The 16,319-nt window shown below is 45.1% G+C and overlaps 1 long non-coding RNA gene and 1 pseudogene across 1 annotated transcript; one reads left to right on the top strand and one right to left on the bottom strand.

Annotated features, from left to right (window-relative positions):
* Positions 1 to 9,036: 9,036 nt before the first annotated feature.
* On the bottom strand, positions 9,037 to 12,578 carry LOC105311336 (annotated as a pseudogene).
* Positions 12,579 to 14,148: 1,570 nt separating this feature from the next.
* LOC111735551 lies at positions 14,149 to 15,034 on the top strand. Its single transcript, XR_002778836.1, has 2 exons — positions 14,149 to 14,373; positions 14,850 to 15,034. It is a non-coding gene; the product is annotated as an uncharacterized LOC111735551 (long non-coding RNA).
* The last annotated feature ends 1,285 nt before the right edge of the window (positions 15,035 to 16,319 follow it).

The raw sequence follows: 16,319 nt of genomic DNA, 5'->3' as shown, positions 1-16,319 counted from the left end.
ACTAAGTGATCACTCCAAAAATCTAGTATCCATCTGATATCATATATAGTTATTACAATATTACTGACTATATTCCTTAGGCTTCACTTTAGATCCCCATGACTATTTTGTAACTAACAATTTGTACTTTTTAATCCTTTCCCCTTTTCAACCCCACCCCCAAACTCCCTCCCATCTGGCAACCATCAAAATGTTTTGTTCTTTAGATCCACATGTAAGTGAAACCATATGGCATGTCTCTCTGTCTCACTTACTCCACTCAGTGAAATACCTTCTAGGTACATCTATGTTGTTTCAGGTGGCAAGATTTCATTCTTTTTTAATAGCCGATTAATATTCCATTGTATATATGTACCACCTCTTCTTGATCCATTCAGCTATTGATAGACACCCAGGTTACCTCCATATCTTGGCTACGGTAAATAATGCTTCAATGAACATATGGATTTACGTGTCCCTTCAAAGTAGTCTTTTGGGTGTGTTTGGATAAATACCCAGAAGTAGGATTACTAGGTCCTTCTTTGTCTCTTGTTATATAGCCTTTGTTTTAAAGTCTACTCTGTCTGGTATAAGTATTGCTACTCTAGCTTTTGTTTGTTTCCATTTTCCTGAAATATCTTTTTCCATCCTTTTACTTTCAGTATGTGTATGTCTTTCAATTTGAAGTGTCTTGTAAGCAGCATATGTAAGGGTCTTGTTTTCTTATTCAGCCACCCTATTTTTCGATTGGAGCATTTAATCCATTTACACTGAAAGTAATTGTTGACAGATAATGTAGTTATTGCTATTTTATTTATATTTTTAATATTTTTTCTTCTTCTTAAAGAGGTCCCTCCAACATTTCCTATAATACTGGCTTGGTGGTGATGAACCCCTTTAGCTTTTTCTTGTCTGGTAAGCTCTTGATCTGTCATTTGATTTTAAATGATAGCTTGGCTGGGTAATCTTGGCTATAGGTCCTTGCTTTTCATCAATTTGAGTATTTTGGACCAATGCCTTCTGGCCTGCAGAGTTTCTGTTGAGAAATCACCTGACAGTCTTATGAGAGTTCGCTTGTAGGGAACTAATTGCTTTCTCTTGCTGCTTTGAAAATTCTGTCTTCATTTTTAGCCTTTGGTATTTTAATGATGACGTGCCTTGGTGTGGGTCTCTTGGTGTGGGTTCATCTTCTTTGGTACTACCTGTGCTTTCTGGGCTTTTATAGCTATTTCTTTCACCAGGTTAGGAACGTTTTCCATCATTATTTCTTCAAATAGGTTTTCAAATCTTGCTCTCTCTCTTCTCCTTCTGGTACCTCTATGATGCGATATTTGGTACACTTGGTCTTGTCCCAGAGAGCCCTTAAAATACCATTTTGGATTCTCTTCTTGCTGCTGTTCTAATTTGGTGTTTTATGTTACCTTATCTTCTAAATCGCTGATTCCGTCCTCTGCCTCATCCAGTCTATTGTTGATTCCTCCTAAGGAATTCTTCATTTCAGTTATTGTAGTCTTCATTTCTGACTGGTTTTTATGTTTTCTATCTCCATTTTTATATTGTATCTCTTTGTTAAAGTTCTCACAGAATTCATCTATTCTTTTCTCTAAGTTCAATAAGCATCATTAAAACCAGTGTTTTGAATTCTGCATGTTAGATTGTGTCACCATTTTTTTTTCTGGAGCTTTATTGTGTTCTTTCATTTGGGATGCTTGTCTTTCCATTTCAGCTCTTTCTCTGTGTTTCCTTCTATGTACTGGATAGGGCTGCTATTTCTCCCAGTCTTAGTAGAGTGGTCTTGTATAGTTAGTGTCGTGTGGGGCCCAGTGGCACAGTCTTCCCTGGTCACCTGAGCCAGATGCTCCAGCTGTGTGCCTTCTATGGATTGTGTGTGTCTCTTATTGTATGTGAGCCTTGGTTGTTGTTTGCACATCACTGAGAGGGATTGATCCTTAGGCTGATTCATTGTGAGAACTGGCCGGTGTGGGGCTGACTCCACATAGAAGGATTTGTTTTACCAGGGCTCTAGTGCCTACCCGGTCCGCCCATTATGTGTGTTGTGTTCAGATGCAGCCCCAAGTGCTGCTCAGACTCGGTCCACAGCCAACCCTTGGGTGTGCCGGCCCTGTGGCCTCCTGCACGAGGCCTAGCTGCAGGACACATTCAGCTGTAGCCGATGCCCTACCCAGGGCCACCTGCCAAGAGTCACCAAGCAATTTGTAGGTGGCTACCACCCACACGAGGCTTAGGGGCACATCAAGTGGCCAAGCCATGAACCAGGCAGGCGCTGCTAATGCCAGACTTAGGTCTGTTCATCAAGAATTACAAGGTACACTGAGGCCAGATACTGTTTGGGTTTTGAGATCCTTTGAGAAGTTTTAGGAAAGTCTGAAGCATGAACCAAGGCAGGCCGTTTGTATGGAAAAGCTACTGAAAGTGGCTCAGTGGGACTGCAAGTTCAGTGAGGCAGGGTATCAGGATATCACCAGGGCGGATCGACCAGTGTTAGCCAAACTGATGGAAATTCAGTCATAATGGCTACCTGCAAGTGCATACCAGGTATGGGTAGGACTCACTGAAGAAATAGTTGCCTCCACCAGCACTTCTGCCTTGAGAAAGCTGTCCCTCTGGCCCCCTCACTGAAGCTAGATACCTCATTTCCTCTCCTTATGTCCCTGGAGCCTTTCGATCTGCTGCCCCAGACTTGGAGCTGATGCAGAGTCCATTAGCAAATAAGTTCTGCAAGCAAAGCCTCTTAAAAGGAATGTCTATGACTCCATTCACCTTCTATTTCATTCAGCTACAATCTTCACTGGTGTTCACAGTCAGAAAACATGAGGACTTCTCTTCTTGGCACTGGAACCCTAGGCTGGGAAGCCCAGTGTGGGGCCAGGACCTCTTGCTCCTCTCAGGGGACCTCCATAGCTGAGATATCCCTCCCAATTCTCAACTGCCACACACAAATGTGGGACCAGCCCGGTCTATATCTCCACGCTTACTACCAGTCTCAAGGTAGCCTTTTCTGTATGTTTCCAATTGAAAGACTTCTGTTCAGCTAGACTTCAGGCAACTCCCAATGATGACTGTTCTGCAGTTTAGTTGTAATTTTGGTGTGGTTGTGAGAAGAGGAAAGCATAGCATTTACCTACTCCACCATCTTGATCAGAAGCCCAGGTTATTATCCTCTATGATAAATGCATGCCTGTTTGGAAACACGTTGTTTATCAATAGAACTGCTTGCCACATTTCTTCCAATTAACTTTGTTCTCTCCCAGAGGTGTTATTTTATGAGTTCCTATTAGATTTTCATCCACACTTAAGTCTGATGATATGCATTGTATGTGTGTAATAACATATGCTCATGTATTCTTGCTTCACTAGGAATTCTTGCTGCTTTAGAACCCTTCCATAGTTTCACTATTACACTAATATCTGGGAGTGACCATCAGCTCATAATCTTATATGTATCCATCTCATTATGTCAACTGCCAGTGGCCCATATGTCCCAAACTAATGATAACATACCCATTCTTTTAAAATCTTATTAGTACCATAAATTTATCAATGCTTTTAAAAAACTCTATGCAGGCATTTGGCTTTTGATACCCCATCTGGATCTTAAGACTGATTTATTTCTCGTACTCTCATAGATTTCTTAGTTATCATGGCTGGTCATTTTTGTATTGCTTCCATTTTCTGCATTAACATAATAAACTCTGGGCTGATTGGCTTATAAAATGCAAACAAATTTCTGTCAATCCTTTCCTTACTCAAGCTCTAAACTCCAAGATTAAGAGGTATTATGAATTGGATACCTCTCTCCTAATGAGATGTGAAGATAAATAAAATCCTAAAGTTAAATCCTGGGGAACAAAGAAAAGGGCAACGATTCATTCATATTCTAATAAACACTAAAAACCAAAAATTTGGACTCTGAACTGGATCGGCTTGAGGCTATTTTTAAATTCTGGGTGTTGTTATTTTCTATTTATATTTTTTCCAACATTAAAATCAGAAACATGTAAAAAATCTGATCTTATCTTATGTACAATTTGATAAACAATTTATAAAAGAAATCTTTACCAAGTAGCAAGCACGGTGCTTTACCTGCTTTTAAGTTGAGGGACACTACTCCAACCAAGTGATCAAGTTTAGCATTATCAGTGATCATTCACATTGACATCATATACTACTGATAGGATGAGAATAGCTTCATTCTGTGGTCTTCCTATAAAAACCCTGTAACACTAGTGCAATCATAAAAAAGATAATAGAAACCCATATTGAGAGATATTCTACAAAATACTTGACAAGGACTCCTCAAAACTGTCAGGGTAATCAAAACCATGGAAGGTATGAGAAATTGTCACGGACCAGTAGAAGCTAAGAAGCCATGACAATTCAATGTAATGTGGTATCCTGGATGAAATCCTGGAATACAAAAACACTAGAGAAAAACTAGTGAAATCAGAAAAATAATGTGTTTAGTTAATAATGTATCAAAGTTAATTATGGCAAATGCACCAGAGGTATAAAAGATGTTAAGAAGGGGAACTGTGTGAGGAGTATATAGGAATTACCATTGTAACTTTTCTTTATACCTACAACAATTCTAAACTGAAGTTAATTTTTTTTTTTTTAATTTTAAAGTATTCCAAGTTAGATAATTTTCTTTGGTTTTCTATAAGTCAAGTTTCCTGAAAAAATCAAGCATGTAGAAAAAGATGCTTTTTGACTTTCATTTCCCTTTTGGTACAGTGCAGTAAGCTCACATTGCATTAAGCTGTCAGAATGAGGAGTAAACATTCCCATAGCTACTTCAATTCTCCTGCCAAGAGTGCTGATCCAGTCTCTGGTGTGCTACTCCTAGTGGTACTATGATAAAGCCTTCATCCAATGGTGGGTTCTTACTCCTGGCTCTTTTCTTTGGCAGTGATGCCACTAAGTTAAGTGATAATAAGCCACTGTCGAAGAAATACCTGTCCTCCAATTAATGCTAAAGATATACCATCATTTTCCCTCACGCCATATCGAAAGGAGATGGGGAACAGAAAACTTACTCGTGGGAATCGACTGACATATTGTCCACATACTCAATCTACCAGATCATACTTGCAGAAAGCAATTTGCCAGGATTGAGAGAAACTTTAAGTGGTCCAGGTTTAAAAATGAGAATCCCATTTATGTCCTTCTCTGTGCTTGACCAAACCACATCCTGAAATGACAAGCGACTGACCAAATATTTTCCTGGCTAAGACTATACTATACTGTTTCCCCCAAAAGTGAGTACTTTTCAATACTATGTGGTACTGGACATGAAAGTAGCATTGATTTTATTCCAATTCTAAAACCTGCTATCCAAGCAAGGTAAAATTAACTGGTTTGCAATGCTGCAGTGTGAGCAAGCATCATGGAGTTAAGGAAAAGGTCCCGGATTGGATGCTCAGGTTACATGCATACAAGACCGCTAGGAAGACTCGCTTTTTAATTACTCGGTGAAAAACGAACCATTAGAATGGCATAAAATGAAAGCCAAAAGAACATGTAAGAACCAACACCTGGGGATCATTTCATAAATAATATATAAATGTCAAACCACTATGCTGTACACCTGAAATACAAAATACTGAATAAAAATTGTAATTGAAAACTTTAAATTAAAAAATCAACATCCACCTCCCTCCCACCCTTACCCACCCTCCACCTACACACACAGCCTTGAGAAATCTCATGGATCTACAAGATCCTAGAAACAGGGCTAGATCAACATTCTGACATAGCAGGCAGGGAAAAATCTAACAGCATTAAGTTGAAGGACACCAACAGAGGAAGGATAGAGATTGTCACTCAAAAACAGAAAGTGAACAGATCCAGAGTTCTCCATTACAAAGATTCATATAAATGTACCACATAGCTCAGAAACTGGCTCTCTGATGTCTACTGAGGTTTGATTTCTGGGAGAAGGTTTTCCCACATTCATTACATTCATAGGGTTTTTCTCCTGTGTGAATTCTTTGATGGACTATGAGATTCAACAATGAGTTCTCCATTACATAGGTGCATATAAATGTACTACATAGCTCAGAAACTGGCCACAAACATATACTGGTGATGTCATTCTTCCATCTTTAAAACTTCACATTCCTCAGTGAATTTGTGCACAGCAAGTGTTTTCTTATATATTTTCTATAAAACAATATTACATATAAAATGTAGTTTTGTTATATTAGTTCTAGGTAGATTTTATCTTCAATTCTGAAACTGATACATTTCCACAGAAAAAAATTATGACACAAACTCAGTATGTATTCAAAAATGTAAGTTACCAAAATACAAGATTTTAGTCTAATCTTACTTGATGTTTACTGAAGCCAACTTCACAGTAAAGGCTTTTGTTTTTCCCTGAGGTTTCTAAGATTTTAATGGTCTTCAGCTCAATCAGGACAATGACAGAAGTTTTATTCCTCATGTAAAGTCTTTGATGTACCGTATCTTGAATTCTGAAGGTCAAGCTACTGAAAACCTGAAGAATAATTAATTTTGCAAATCTACATGTGGAATTTGTTATGTTTTTGTTGAGGCAATGACATTACAAAAGAACAAAAATTCCCAAGCATTTCTCCAAGTAGAGAACACCATTTAGTATAATGCTGACCTGACAATGTCAGAGTGTCTCGAGGATCTCAAGGGGACACAAGTAATACCTCTCTTTGCTGTCAGTTGTCTGAGTTGCGCATTCACTAAGAAGGAATTGTCAGTGGGTGGTGCTCAGGTGGTTTCCGTGAGGCCACATGTGCTGTCTGTGTGTTGTTTCTGGGTGAAGTCTATATGGGCGGTCTCTGTGGGATGTCTGTGAAATCTGTGTGGAGGTCTTATTATGAAGTCTCTGTAGGACAACAAGAGGTCTCTCTGGAAGGTGTCTGTGAGAGGTGTCTGTTGGGAGGTACCTTTGTGAAGTCTGTGTTGTGTGGCTCTGTGACATGTCTGTTGTGAGGCATCTCTGTGAGGCCTCAGTGTGAAGAGTTCTCTTTTGGGAGGTGTCTGGGGTTAGGTCTCTGTGTGACAGGTCTCTGTTAGGAGGTGTCTGTGTGTGTCATCTCTATGTGAGAGGTCCCTGTGTGGGTCCCTCTATAGCTGGCCTTACTGTGCCTTATGAAAGACAGCAACAACAGATGAGCAGTGGGACTTGCCCCTTCCTTCTGCTGCTTCCGTCAGCATCCCAGTCACTCTGGTACTTATGCTGACAGGAGCATGGGGTGCATGTCCAGCTCCCCCCCAACTCTCAGAATTCACCATTCGGTGCCTGAGACGACCCATGAGCACAGCCAGGCTCAAGGTCTCAGCTGTGTGACACCCTCTCCCAAGCACTCGAAGACCTGGGGCACTTCCTGCCCTGGGTCCCACCCTTCCACAGGTCCAGGCTGCACTGCTGTGCCCAGCCTGGTGGCTGCTCAGGATCCCAGAAGCAGGAACTAGCTCCAGGAAGATCCTGTGTCATGAGAATGCCTATGCTCCTGCACCCCTCAACCCTGGTCCTGGTCCCACATGTTGGGGTCCTGACAGGTGTGGGAGCAGGACCATTCCTGCTGTCATCAGATCAGGGTTGTTCTAGAACAGGACTCTCCACCACTGCAAGGACACCCGAGCTGGGTCCCCTGTGTGCCAAGTGTGGCACAAAGTGCAGAATCACTCTAGAAAGATTGTTCCTGGTCTCCCTTTTTTCTGTGTGGTTTGGGGCCAGAGAGGAGGCAAGCGACACTAGGAGCAGGCCACGCCGAGGACCAATCCTGGACTGCACCACCCATTCTGGACAGGTCACTTCTGCGCTCCCGTGTGATAAATCCTGTGTGGTGTCTTCGTCTCCTGCAGGGCTCTGGGATAAGCAAGGCTAGAATCACATAAGAATTATTACGTGATGGCAGGCCAGTCTCTCATCCTTTTAAGTCCCCAACTCTCCCCTGGAGCAGACCTTGGGCCATGTGTTTATGTAAAGGTCACCAGACTGGGAGTGACACTGAGTTCTCTAGTCCTGGCTTTTCCACCTGTTGTTAAGTCATCTTTTCTAGAATTCAGGAGGCAAGGATGTGCAAGCTTAGAAACTGTATTGTGGAGACAATTAACCATTCCTGACTTGCTTTAATTCTGCAGATTTGGCCCTAGAGGTGGCTTCTTTATATCTGTGATCTCAGAGCTGAAGAAGGTGGAGACAGAGGTTGGGGCCCTTTCCCCTTCCCTCCTCCCATACCTGTAGATGATGATGGGACATCAGGGCTTCTCGGTCGCTGCGTATTTATGGACACTCTGTGTCACTTTGCCTCCTTTCTTGGATCCAACCTTTTCAATTCTTCACCCACATCCCACCCAAATTTCACGGTATCCGACTGTCAGATAGTTACCCACATACAGTCACACACTGTTCTATTCATCCAGAATTCCTCCCCTGGGTTAATAGAGGGAAAGGCAGGTCACCAGTGACCATGACCATTCATTCATTTGTGGCAGGAGTGAACACAGCCCTCATCATCATCCTCCCTGAGGCTCACACCTACGCACACGCAAAGCAGGAAGTGCCATCTGTCTGGTCTCTACATGTGGGAAAGGCAGAGGTGGGGGAGGGCGAGCTGTACATTTTATTCAGGCTAAGCTGAGAGGGGTTCACAAGGCCATCCTCATCGCAGCCTTCATTAGAGTGAGAAGGGACCTTAAGGAGCCTTTAGGGCCCAAGAGATCCAGGGGCAAGATTTCTCTTGCTTCTGAACTCCCCACTCCAAAACTTCCTGACAATTCTTGGAGCCTGAGTGGGAATGTCCAACCCTGTGAGGCCCCTGTAAACCTATTTCCTACAGCTGCACGATTTCAAAGCTGAGTGGAAGCAGGAGAAAGATGGGTTGAACCAGATCCTCGAGTGGAGTTTTTATGGGTTTTTTCGTCTTGTTTTAGAGTAGTTTTTGTTGTTTGAGTAATGAAAGTATTGTGAAAATATCAGGGGCAATGAAGGGACTTGGGGTAAGGAGTAAGCTCGCAATGCCACGATCAGCCTCCCTCCATGCCCCTTTCTTCTCGAGGCCAAAGCACACACCTAGCAAGCACAAGGAGAAGTCACTACACCACCCTTTTATGAGAGAAAAACATATATTGGGGAAAAGTAAATATTTTGAATGTAGTAATGAGAAAACGCTTCTCTACATGGACTGATTTTTTTTTTCTTGGAGACATATTTGCCTGCTAGAAAAGGTTAGTGAAGCACGGACCAGGCAAGACCCTTCCTCGAAAAAAAAAATGCCGTGGGCAGTGTGGTTGGTGGCCTGGCGTGCACGGCATCCTTGGCCTATACTGGCAGGCACTGACTGGAGACAGTGTTTTCTTGGGGGCCAGGGATGGGGTGCGACTCACTTCCAGCTGCTCATCATCGAATCTGACACTTTTCAAGGACTTCCCAGGTCTGACTTGCTTTTCCCTGGTAGAACAATTTTGGTCTTTGGAGTCAGCCTGCTGACTGTGAGGGGTGTAATTCATCATTCTCGCTTGCTCTGTGGAGTAAGGAAGGCAGCAGACACACACACATACTGGGGCTGGGTGTTCCCGTTTGTGCTCCTTTAACTTCGTGGCATGAAGTCCATGGTGAATGGCCATTTTCTTCTCTAGAATCTGTCCCACAGCTGTCATGAGCTCCTGAGCCTCCACATTCTCGCTGTCCAGAATTGATCTGCTTTTGACTGACTGTTGGCTCTGGGCAGTGGCTGATTTGGGCTTGCACTTTTGCAAAGCATCTTGACCTTGGAATTTTTTATGGGGGAAAATCCTCATTTTTCTTTTGAAGAAGCTTTGTAAAACACTTTGTTTTTTCTCTGGCAGCAGCTGGAGGTATTTCTTCCCAACAGAGCCTACAGTTTTTCTGGCTTGGGCAGAGGAACTCATACTCCTGTCTTGACAGGTCCCCAATTTCTCGAGCTTTTCTGCATGCTCTCCTGGGTTGGGCCACCTGCAGTCCTCTCTCTCATAAGTAGGGACAAACATCTCGCTCTGATTCTTCCAAAAGCCTTGATATCTTTTGGTCCTGGGCTCCTGCTGCTCTGGACTGCTGCTTGAGGCTGCCTTGAGGCCACACAGCATCTGGAAAACTAGCTTGTTTCCATTGGGCACTCCCTGGGGATGGCACTGAGGCACCTGAGAGGCCAAGTTGTCAGTAGCAAGGGGCTTGTGTCTGGGACACTCGTGTGGCAGGTTCTCTGACTGTACCTTTACGTTGGACTTAAACTCACTAACCATCTCTGTGTTAAGGCGTGGCTCTCCTGGATCTTGGAGAACAGTCATTCTAGGGTATAGGGGACTTTTACTGGTCCCTGGAGCCTCTAAACTACCCAAATGTGCATTTTTGTTTTGGGACTTTGTCAGCACATTGGTTCCCAAGATGTCTCTAGACTCTGGTTGAAAAGCAGGGGACAATGTGGCCTTCCCTGCCTCCCTGGCTTCCTTGGCCCTCAAAGATTGGAGTCCTATGTTCATCTCTGGCACTGTTACCTGATGGCTGGGGTCTCGTGAGGCATGTAGACCACTCTTCCCTCCTGGCTCGTTCCTGGACATTGTTGAACCTGGACTGGGCTCTGTGCTGTCCTTCATGGCCCACTCCACAGTCCCACTCTGCCAGGTGAGTGTGACGGCCTGAGGTGGCGGCCTGCCCTCCTGTCTAGCCAGAGAGGCCTTAGTGGTCCCATGGTCATCACCAAGTGGGATCTGTCCCAGAGCCCTCTGGATTTCCTCACACACAGGTAAGGGGGCCAGGAGAGGCCTCTCCAGGGTGGGAACTGACTCCTCTCCTATCGCTTTCTCTCCCAGATGGGGCTGAGGAAGTTTTCCAAGGACCTCAGCAAGCTGGACTATCGAGTGGTCTCCAGGGACACAGGGAGCTGAGGGAGGAAAGGCAAACTGCAGAGTGGGTGAGGGTTGAACCTTTTTCAACTTAAAGTGATGAGCTTGAGGGGCAGGCCCCACATGTGCCTCACCCAAAACTTTGTCATATGTGCTTCCAGCATCTCTTGAGTGTTTGTGTCGAGGAAGGAAACCCTGTGGGAGGTGTTCACCCAGGGTTCCCAACCCTTTAAGATTCCCAAATTCCTGGTTTCCATGTGAGCGTTGGACTTGGGAGAAGCATGGTTGACAGCAAGCCAGGATCGACGCACACTCACGGGGATTAAACCCTAGCTGGTTTGCCCCCAATTCCTGCCTAAATGGCCTTTTGGGATGTTTTCTAGATTTTTGTCTAAGCTCTTCGGCAAACCACTTGTCAAGTCCTTTCTTAAAAGCATCCAGTCATTTTCTGACCCTTCAGAGTCTACTTCCTGAAATGCCACTATAGGCCTTTCGGAGGACCTGGAGAGGTTTTTAGGGACCTTGCTCATGTCTTGCTTTAGCTGGAACCCCACCTTCTGCGGATCCTTGCTGCTTTCACCTGTGAAGGAAGAGGGCCGTGAGGCCCCATGCTTGTCCTTTACCGAACATTTCCCTGGTAATTCGCCCTGAAGCTGCCTTAGTTCCAGAGACTCTTGTATCTTGCGAGGTTTTGGATAAGCCATTTTTTGCGGTTTTGGATAAGCCATTTTTGGAGGTGTTGCTCCAATTGCTTCCGGAGCTCTGGACTGATTGGAAAATTCTCGGGAAGGATGGAGCCCACCCAGCTGTCCTCGGGAAGGTTGGGAGTGAAGATATTAAAGACTTCCTGAGATCTTTCGATCACAGAAGGCGGAGCCCACCCACTTTCTAGTTGCTTCTGCAACAAGGGCCATTCTGTATTTTGAATCTCAATTGAGGTGAGAGATTTTAGCTCATTCCGGTCTGTCGGGCAAGACACACCACAGGCTCTAATCTGGGATGGAGAAGAAGGTCGTAGGATTTGTACAGGAGATTGGAAATGGGCCTGGGCCTGAGCCAGAGGTGGGGCCTGTAATTGCAGCATCGTTGGAATCAAGGCTTGAGGTTGGAACTCCAGCTGGGGCAGGGGCTGGGAATGGGAAAGCAGTGGAGGTAGTTTAGCCTGCAGATGAATTGGGCAGGCATTTGAGATTCCATTGAATAAGAATGAGGGAGACTGTAGTGTGGAAGGATTCTCAGAGATCCAGGCAGTAGCCACCGGGGATTCGCTGTGCAGAGAGGGGAGACCCCAAAAACGCTGGTTGTATTTTTGCTGTAGATGGTCCCCCAAGACCTTAGGATATGAGAGCTGCTGAGGACTAGGCAGTTGCTCTGGCTTATCTTTCGCGGTCCAGAAGGGTTGGGGGATTGTGGTGTCCTGCTCAGCACCTAGTGATTGCAACATTTTCCCCAAAGAATTCAGGTGGTAGTCTGGGCTCATTTGTTTTGGATATAATCTGTCTTTGTCTTTTTCCTTCGAAATCTTTATCTTGATTCTCTCTGTGACTTGTATCTCCAGGAGATTCTGGTCATCGGATTCGAGTAAGGAGGGGCTAACAGCCTCTACCATTCTATCTGTGGAGTCTCTCCTGAGCAAGGCCTCTTGTGAGTGGTGGGACAGGTGCTCTTGTTGGATTTGCACTGTGATGAGTTTGAGAGGCACAAGGCTTTGGCAGCCGCCTGCCACTGAGACGGGGTTAAAATGGAACACCTTGAGTAGTCAAGGCCTGAGACGGCTGGGACTGCGACAGGAGAAGCCGACCAAGGTGTGTGTGGAGATGAGCTTTGTGGGATGGTCCTGAGTGGGAGTGCCATCAAGTCACACTGGGGAGGGGTCATAGTGGAATCTGACAGTGGTGGTGCAGAGGAGGCTGTTGGAGGTGGAAAGTGGGCCTCTGAATCATGGAGGCATGAGGTAGAAGGGGAAAGTGCAAGTGGCCATGGTGAAAGGTCGTCCAGGGGAAGGAAAGGCTCTGGTGGCTGAGAGCCACTCAAGGATGAGTGTGAATGAACAGGAACTGAAAGGTAGTAGGACTTTGTGACAGGGAGGAGGCCAGAGGTAGCAGGCGTTCAGTCGGAGGAGCTGGGGAAGCCAACGGGGACGTGACGGAAGCGGCATCTTCCACAGGCTCTGCACAGGGCTGGCGGGCTCCCTCAGGAACTGCTTTGCACGCCTCACCAGTGGCTTCTTGACCTGAGCTCTAACAAAAGCTGCCTTTGTCAGGGAGCCTTCCCAGGTGGCTGCAGGACACGGAGGCACAAGCTGCAGCCAGGGGCACGTGGGGCCAGGAGATCCTGCAGGGTGGGCACCTGGTGCCTAGGGTCCTCCCCATCCCTGACATTTATTCCACAGTGCTCCTGCTGTCTGTCACCCCAGAGCTGTAGCCACACCCATACCCCATTGCCCTCCCTTCCATGTCAGTTCGAGGTGTCCAGCAGCCCAGAGGGTGGCGGACCCGAGAGAAGGGGAAGATTCTTTACCTTTGCAGAAGAGAAATCAGGCTCTGAGCCTCTTCCAGTTCTTGCAGGCAATCTCTGCAAGCTGGAAATCAGGAGACCGGGTCATGTGGTTAAGGCAGGGCCTTAGGGGTCTTACAGGAGGCTAGGGTAATGGCCCTTTAGGGGAGACACTTTGAAGGGAGATCTCTGGAGCCCAAGCATTCAGGTCAAAGACAACAATTCCTGACAGTGATCACAAGGCTCAAGAAGGGTAAAACTTTTTCTTTTACAAAGTGCTTCCACATCTATTACCCGCTGCGGACCTCACAACTGCCCTATAGGGGAGCAAGAGGTCAGGGGGCACCTTACAGAGGAAACTGAGTGATGATAAACAACTTGTTCAAAGGTGGACCTGGCGGAGGGGCGGGGGGGGGGTCTCACCTTTCAGTCAGATACTATTGATCTACGACAGTCCAAATGCCCCTGCTGGGTGACACCCATTTCCAGGCTCTCAGATGCTTCATTCAGAACACAATTCTGGGAAGTATCTGGATTTTAATTTCCTTCCCAAGAGCCTTCCCATTGGCTCTGTTTCCTGTGAAACAGGCTCCGCTGCTGGCATCCTTGGAGACCTGGACCTGGACCCTCAGGGACCAGAGAGGTGGGGGGCAAACCCCTTGGCACAGGGCTGAGGGGCAGAAACTCACCTTTCGAAGCTCTACTTTTCTTCCTGATCTTTCTCCTCCTCTTTGGCTCCACCGAATTCTGAGAGACAAGAAAATGTGAGGAGCTAGACTCATTCTTACTCTCCTGTCTCTAGACGAGCTACAGAAGCTCAGTGTTCATGAACAAAGTGACTTTCTACATTTAATTAATGAGACTCTCTAATTTTTCCCCTTTTACCTTTTTTGTAAAGCAGATAAAATATTTTGCTTTTCTTCTTGGATGAATGGAAAAAAGAATCTTGATGAAACCCACCATGGATTTCTTGCTCAAGAAAAAGAAAAAACACACATTCTCAGAACTACAGGCCCCTCTGAGCTCAGTCAGGTAGGACTCTGGTTTCCCAGGCCAGAGCCCCACTCCAGCCTCTAATCAGAGGCGCTCAGGGGCTCTGTATTGACCTCGGATCAGCCCCAACAGAGGAGAGGCTCGACTTAGACACCTGCCATGGGAAAGCAGTTGGTGAACTAGTGCTCAGGGGCCTGTCACTCTGTAGAGATCCAACTCTTACTTAGTATCCAGTCCTTGACCATTAGTCACTGCATCTGGGACTGTGCCCTGGAGCCCTCCACCACACCTGGACTCCTGATCCAAGATCTTCAGATCAAAATCCGTGTGCTCGCTCTAACCCCTGCTCGGCCTGGCTTGTTCCTAGAGCGTGATGTTCTATTCATTCCCAAGAATTCCCGTCTCACCATTTTCTCTAGGTGATTCAGAAAAGGTGAAATAATAAGAAAAAAGATCACCTCTGCTGGGTCTGGGCCAAGGGTTCTTTACCTTCCTGATGTTTCCATGTTTCCTAGGCGGTGGTATGGATGGATTACTCCGGAAGCAGAAGAGTAACAGGAGGAGGAGGAGCCCCCGTCCACACAGGAAGGTGAGGATGGTATCAATCAGGGAGTGAAGACGAGGCTTATCCATGTGTCAATAATGCTCTTCAAGAGAGAGGATTTTCCATGGTTTGAATATCACTGCTGCCTTCTGGCAACTGAGCACTGGAAGTTTACTTGGGAGCAGAACCCCAGGCCCACCCACATCACAGAGCTGTGGCCTAGTCACAAAGGTTCCTGAGGGCGGGGAGGGGACAATAAGAAGAGGAGGCTGAACTACTGCCCTTCTCTCACCATCCAGCTACATGTACCTCTGCACCCTTCTGGGCCTTCCAGATCTCTCATTCCAGCTCTACTCTCAATCTGTCAGAGAGACCTTACGTGATTTTCTCTTAATTTCATCTGGAACCCAGATGTCACCCGGTTCCCATTGCCCTTTCGAGATCTTGACCGAGGCCCACCAATTCATAATCCTTGAATATCTGAAGTTGATACTGAAAATTTGGCTACTTCCTGGGGATTTTTACTCTATTTCCTCTGTCCTCAGCTCCAGCTTCCCCACGTAATGTCTTTTGTCTTGTATAAACCCAGACACAGAACTTTTACACTTACTTAGTTGTGTGAATTTTAAATAGTGTTTGTTTTGTCACATTTTCTATCAGAGAGACCTACATACAAAAAAATGGATTATTCAAATTCAAAAATCTAAATATGAAAGAATTATATGTAATTAAGCCTTTAAATGATAATTTTATAAATTTGGATCATTTATAATTTTGGAGTTCGTAAAGCTTTCAACTGCACAAAGACTTTTGGGACATTAACACACACACACTCATCCTTTTACAAACCAATTCAGTATTTTCAAATCCAATAATCCATAATTTTCTACTTAAAATTTTTTTATTCGTTGACTTGACCCAACTTTGTATTTGCCAAAATGAAGATAGTTCTTACTCTCCACGTAAGTTTTGAAATACGTCTTAGTCCATTAAAGTTGCTATAATAAAATACCAAAGACTGGGTCGATTAGAAACAATAGAAATTTACTTCTCATAGTTCTGGAGGCTGAGAAGTCCAAGATCAGGTGCTAGCAAGTCACTTTCTGGTGAGGGCCCTCTTCCTGGTTGGTAGCCAGCACCTTCTTGCTGTGTCCTCACATGGTGGGAGGGGGCTAGAGATCTCTCTGGTGCCTCGTTTATAAGACACCAATCCCATTAATGAGGGTCTATAAGCACCACCCAAAGGCCCCACCTCCTATCATTTTTAAGATTAGGATTTTAGCATAGAAATTTTGGGAGAAACACAAATATTTATACATATGCACATGTGCTACACCCAGAAGCCAGGAATGGGTTAAGGTGAGCTAAGGTACCAACTCTTAAGGTCTGTACGGTGGAGGGTGAGACTAGGATTCAAAGCCTGGAGCTAATTCAGGTCTTG

Source organism: Pteropus vampyrus, unplaced genomic scaffold (assembly GCF_000151845.1).
Source record: "Pteropus vampyrus isolate Shadow unplaced genomic scaffold, Pvam_2.0 Scaffold1000003252, whole genome shotgun sequence".
In the NCBI taxonomy this organism is placed as follows: domain Eukaryota; kingdom Metazoa; phylum Chordata; class Mammalia; order Chiroptera; family Pteropodidae; genus Pteropus; species Pteropus vampyrus.
The sequence above is the reverse complement of the archived record's forward strand: the minus strand, read 5'-3'. Positions and strand labels throughout refer to the sequence as shown.